Source organism: Topomyia yanbarensis, chromosome 2 (genome assembly GCF_030247195.1).
Source record: "Topomyia yanbarensis strain Yona2022 chromosome 2, ASM3024719v1, whole genome shotgun sequence".
Taxonomy (NCBI): Eukaryota; Metazoa; Arthropoda; class Insecta; order Diptera; family Culicidae; genus Topomyia; species Topomyia yanbarensis.
Genome location: NC_080671.1, coordinates 213436186 through 213442424, shown reverse-complemented (window position 1 = coordinate 213442424; position 6239 = coordinate 213436186). Strand labels below are relative to the sequence as shown.

The 6239-nt window shown below is 41.7% G+C and overlaps 1 long non-coding RNA gene across 2 annotated transcripts; it reads right to left on the bottom strand.

Moving 5' to 3' along the window:
• Positions 1 to 1868: 1868 nt before the first annotated feature.
• LOC131682861 (uncharacterized) lies at positions 1869 to 5963 on the bottom strand. 2 transcript variants are annotated; one of them, XR_009304210.1, is made up of 9 exons: positions 5711 to 5963; positions 5601 to 5630; positions 4763 to 5541; positions 4485 to 4625; positions 4117 to 4412; positions 3768 to 4025; positions 2483 to 3451; positions 2307 to 2420; positions 1869 to 2247 (listed from the first exon to the last, which is right to left on the bottom strand). It is a non-coding gene; the product is annotated as an uncharacterized LOC131682861 (long non-coding RNA). The 2 variants fall into 2 exon arrangements; XR_009304209.1 differs by having other exon boundaries at positions 5601 to 5963.
• Between the last annotated feature and the right edge of the window lie 276 nt (positions 5964 to 6239).

Sequence of the window (6239 nt, the reverse complement as noted above, 5' to 3'; positions counted from 1 at the left end):
CCGTTCACGGCTCAGCAGTTTACGTGCTGTATTTACGATGGTATCGCTCACCTCGTTCGTCGCGGATCTCTCACCACGCAATGACCGGAACGACTTCGTTCGATGTACAAAAACGGGGACCCTGACAGGAAACAAGAGTCAGCAATGTCATTTCACCAGTATTTTGTGTTACTCACTTTTCGATCCCCGTCGTGTCGTAATGATGCACGTATTCCCCAACGGACACTCAATCCGTTTGACTTTGTATCGCTTGTTATGCTGTGGAACGAGTTGGTGCTGATTAGATCACGCTTTGCGAACCATCCGATAACTAACCTGTCTTTCAGATCTTCCTCTGCGTGTTCGTGGGGTTTCCACCGCTTCGACAGATTTGCTTCCCCAGATGCCGATTATCGCATGCGGATTGTGTGAATTGAGTGAGCGGTCTTAATAATCTTGCCTGCTAGGTCCGTTTAGCTGTGAGTAGCGGCCTTACTTTAAAGCTGTGCTGCGAAGTGACGGATCTTGTGAGTACACGTTCTTTTAATTTCAATTTTGCGACTAAAGCTTAGTATGCACCTCTTGCAAAATGAGGTCGCGAAATATTTTTCCTTCTTCCGTGCGGAATTTTGACATTTGCTCGCGTCTGTGTGTTTGCTGTTAGATGTCGCTTTTGATAACTGGAAAACGACATCAGCTGTTGTTTGTTTATTTCTTTTTTATATTTCTGTTGTCATTTAAATGTTTTAAATAATGTATTTTATTAATTCATCACGGATGTGTATGAAATCGGTAACAATTGTAAACCTATTTGCCATTCATGAAGCTCTCAGGGAAGTAACGTACTCAGCGTGAATCATATTTCGAGCATGATTAATCATAATGCTTATTTGTGACGGTTCCGGATGTCTCGGGGAAGTTCAGTCTGACCAATTTAGACAGCACAATTCCTGCAATCGGAAATTTAAATCATTGGCTGGCCATTTTCTATCTAAATTGGCTGCTTCTACCGGTTCCAGAAGACCCAGGGAAATGATCGAAATTCGCTCAAACCAAATCTATTGTAATTGTCCGAATCGTAACTCTTAATCGGCGTTTGACCATTAAGAAGCAAATCTGATTGCCTTGGCCGCCTTTACCGCTTTCACAAGTCTCGGGGAAACTACCTTTCGAAACACGCTTCGGAATCCGGAAATATAACGCAAATATAACAACCGACTCCGACTCAATCGGTTTCAGGTCGAACCAAACCCTAGGCTTTAAACTTTGGCTGACGTTAAAAATCGATTATGATAACAATGGCTACTACTAAATGTTCTGGAAGTCTCAGGGAATGCTACCAATAATCAGTACGGATACAAACCTATTTTTGGTATAACAATTGTGAGAATCGTAGTTCAAATTTATTGCCATAAGTAATTCGTGGTAATTCTTATTGCATGAAACACTATAGAGGTTTAAGGAATTGCGCATATTGCTACTACTTGCATTACTGCCACAAGAAGCATAATTGTCCCATGTGTATAGGGATTCCCATAGCACATGGGACAGTTTTGCTTCTAGCGGCAGAATACCTCACACAAAAAATGCTGTTCAAGTCTGATATTACACCGAAAGTTAGACGAATTAACTGATTTCTAATTTGATGGTCAGATTGACCCTGTATGTAAATTATGGAAAAGATGTTATAAGCCTTTTACAATCAGTCATAATACAATAATACGTTATAATCCATTTAAAACGAGTGTATTGCTAGTTAGGCACTTTTCAATCAGCTAGGTCCTTTCATAATCAGTTCGGTCATAAAAATCAATTAGGCCCTTTTATTAATTGTTGTAAAATCGCTATCAAAATTCTCAAATGTTGCGTTATGTACGTGCTCGGGTAGATATTTGTTAATGGAAAACATGAAATTTCAATTTGTTACATTTTGCAGTTAGGCCCTTTTCAAATGTTTGGATAGAACTGGGTAGAGATAAATTGTAATTTTAATTGTAAATTTATTACCCTGTTGGTTACATATGTCAGGTCAAGGAAGAAAAAAAAAATTAATAAAATTATAAATTCAGAATCATAACAAGTATGACCCAAAAAAGCTCCTATGCCTTTCACCAGTAGCTGGTCGAAAACACTTTACGGTGCGATCTTTTCAATTTCGTCCGAGTTCTCCGCGTCTAGCAACTGAATCTTTTTCCGGAAGTGTTTTTCGATTGATCTGCAAATCATCATGCTTCGATCACTGCCCACTAGGTTGATGGTGATTCAGTTCTGTTAAAGAAGTGGGAAGAAATACAATCTGTAGGATCACAAGAATGAGTCACACTTACTGAATCTACCGGTGCGTCTAATTCGATGTAGATACGTTTCGCAATCGGCTCGTCCCTGCTAATCCATCGGCAGGTCGAAGTTGATGACAATGGTCACCTGTTCAACATCGATACCTAAGGCGGAAGAATCTCTCCGTAACCTGGTGCTGCAGCCAGAATCAAGTGGTGGAACTTACCCCTAGACAGAACGTTCGTTGCAATCAATACCTTCTCTAGTCCGGCTCAGGATCGATCCAGAACGGCCAACCGTTGCTCCGCCGTTAGATCACCGGACAGTACCGCTACTGAGTGATTATCCTGGTCCAACCGGCCGTTTTGCGTGCCTGTTTCGATCGATTAACAATGCCGAAAATAAGTTTACTTGGAGTTTACAACTGTCCTATACATCATATGACAGAAAATGATCGCTTGTCCGACGGTAATCACACCGTACATGTTTGAAATTGCTTGATATTTCTCTTCCTGGTTGCGGCATTTGACGTAGTAGTGTTTGGTGTTATCGAGTGATTCTTGCTCCCGCACCAGAAGAATCATGATCGGATTGGTTACGATGTACTGGGCGAATCCCATCACCTCCCGCTCGTACGTGGCTAAAAAGAACAGCGATCATAACGCCCGCCTCGTCCGGTACAAAAATTGCAATCTTCTTAAGGTCGAACGCCCGGCTGTTCCGATGATGATATGATTAGTCAGCTTCGCCCCTTTGACGATCTTCTCACCGCGAACGGTTTAACCAAGTTCGATTTCCGCACAAAACTTTGCCGTTTTGCAGCTACTTTCCCCTTTTGAATTGCCAGTTCATACGTGGGGAAAGGCAAATCACCTGCGGATAGTTTTTCAACGGATCGACTCGATTGAGCATTGCCAGCACGAAAGCAGTGGTTTTTCTTGTTCCCGACCAACTCTGGGCGATTATGTTCTGTGGCGGATCGGCCAACAGAGTAGGTTGAGCCGTCTTCTGAATCTTGGAAAGAGCGTTGAAACCCATAGCATAGACTCCCTGAAGCAGTTCCGAATTCATGTGCAAAGCTTCGAAAGTTTTAACCAAGTATAGCGGCGAAGAAGGATCCTTCACCCCCAGATCCAGCTTTGATTCTACTAGACCTTTGCGAATAAGTTTAATTAGCAAACTTGCATCCGCCGGGCTAAAAGATGAATCATGGATAATTTTAAAGCTGATATTAAATATTTCTGGAGAAAAATTTGAATAGGACGTAAGTAACAATGAGATTCTTTTTGGTGTGTTTCTCTTCTGTTAATTACTCGGTCGTTTCAATATTTAGTACTCAACTCTTTGCCTAATATTCTAGTAAAAACTATCGGCTTTCGATATGTACTGGAAAATTAGTGTAAAGTGTTATAAAGACGTAATAATCGAAACAGAAAGTAAACAGAGAGAGGCTCTCACTTACTTACACTTACTTATGTCCTAATCAAAATTTTCTCCAGATTTCGACTTACTTGAATGCCTCTGCATCTTCCGTGGAGGAAGCTGTTTCTCCATTTTCGCTAGCAGCTTTTTTTTTTCTTCAGGAGCTGCTAAAGTCTTAATTTCTGTAGCTACCGAAAACAAAACTGCAGGTGCAGCCGTTTCTACGGGAGTAATTTGATCGCTGGTTCTACTGGCGGTGAACTAGAAGGTTTTTCCGCATTCTCTTTCTTTGGGCTGTCAGCCGCCGGCTCTGGTTCCTTATCCTTAGGGATACTCAGATCGATAACCTATTTGTATTGAAAAGAAAAATTCAAAACCTATGGAAAAATTATCGCTCCAAAAATAGGTTAGTTGGTTATGACAAAAAAAAACACTTACCGAGTGCAGAAATTTCCTGATCCTCCCTCCGCCTTTTTGACCCAGTTATCGGCAGCACTTGCCATCGTTTCGACCGGGTATTAAAATTCAAAAGCACGGATACTGTCACTCCGGTGCTTTATTCCTTGCAATTGGCTGAACTTTTGCCCAGAGCGACCTTGCGGAAAAAACGCCTTCTTTTGTCTGCTCACTTCGCTGCCATGAAACCGATGATGAGCGCTTTTTTCCAAACGAGTCACACGGTTGGCCCGATTGAATATGTCGCGCGTGTAGAGTATGCTTCCATTATGTTTGTTCTGTAAATTGACAAGGACATCTAAATATGCAAAGGTATGCTTGGAGGAGAGAAGCTACTGTTAAACACATACCGAAAGAGAAAGTCCTTTCCGAGGATCTTGATGTTGTATTTACTGTTGGCCCATTATCACTGTGTTCTGCTGCTGGGTGGTTACTATGGCATTATGTTGTTGGTGTTCGGTGATGTGTATCCGCTATGGTTGCTGTTCGATCTGAAAAAAATTATGATGAAAAATATCCGTGAATGAGTGAACGCGAGCTTTTGAAATAAGAATAGGGTATTACATTACAATGTACTGAACACGGTACTGATCCTTCGAAACTAAAAAAGGTAGTAAAAATGACTCACCTTGCTGCACCAACTGAATAAAAAAAAGTCCTCCTGCACGCGGCGTGGTACAGTACAGTATGCTGCTGCTACTGTGTTTGAAGGTGCTGTTGATGTATCTTTTTTGCGGTTGACCAATGGTCTTCTACATTTGGCCCTGATTGGCTTGGATCGATTGCACTAGTTGCAGTTGCTGGCCAGGTTTTACCGTCAGTTGAACGTTGTTGCTACCGATCTGTCGGATGATGGTCATGGTCTAGGGAAAATCTTGATTTTCTGATGTTGCTGGCGATAAGCACTGGAATTGTGGTTGCTAGCTGCTGCTGGGATGGAATCACGAGCACTGTGGAGGCAGCGATATTTTCATGCAAGCAACTGGTAGGAGCCAAGGCAGTAATATGACGTTTGTGTTTGACTCTGATTTCTCTACATCAGGAAGGTAACCGCTGGTAAGAATAGTGGCAGGCAAGTTTTACGACAGAATGTGCCGATAAAGTGTGTCCGTTGGGTCCATTATTCGTAAAAAAAGCTCTTGTTGCTTTGTTGGTTCTGAGCTGTAATTGCTGTGGTTCTTTTTTGAGAGATTGTTGGCAGCTGCTGGATTTGGAGTTGTTGGTACTGCTACGGTTGTATCGATTTAATGTTGGTTGGCTGATTGCCAGATCCAGGATGTTGAGTCCAGTTGAGCTGATTTGTAGCATCTGGTTGTTGTTGATGAAAACTTATCAAGTAGATAGATGGCTGCTGCTTCTGCTGCTGACGAAAAATGCTGCTCTTGTGGCTGCTTTGTTCGGGTGTGCCTGTAAATAATAATAATTACTAGAAACAATCACAATTCCAATAATATTTTAAAACTTACCATTCAAATTCAAAATATTGATTCTCAAAACTACAAAATTTTGACAGGTAGCGATGAAAAAAATACAAAAAATTACTAATCTTGTGTTTTTTATATTTTTTCATTGCAACCTGTCAAAATTTCGCGAGCCTCCGTGCGAAATAATACCATTGACCATTATTTCGCAAGGAAAAAGTTTGCCTTGGTGACAGCGCATAGAAAGCAGCGCTATCTCGCGGAAGTATTATGAAACTTATCGTTTGTCGAACCGTGTCTCGGCTAACTGCATTTTTCGTTATCGTTTTCGCGAGAGCTGCGTACCGCTTACGAAATGGAAACGAAAAATTTTTTCGCGAGCATTTCGCGACGTTTTTTATGCATAGGTTTTGTATAGGAAATTTCATTTCGCAAGAGGTGCATACTTAGCTTAACCTGGTGAAAATATCTTTCCAGTGATGCAGCCTCTTACGAGCGTGCTTTGTCTTCCCGTTGTGCTAGAAGGCCGGTCCACCGTTTCGAGAATGACCGTGTGCTTTGTGCGGCCAACTGGACCGAGCTGCTTTTCGAAGTGAATTTCTATAGTGTGGTTTTAGAGGAAATATCACAGACAGCCGAATGTTTGACGTCTTAATTAATTGCGGCGGCGCCTTAGTTGATCGA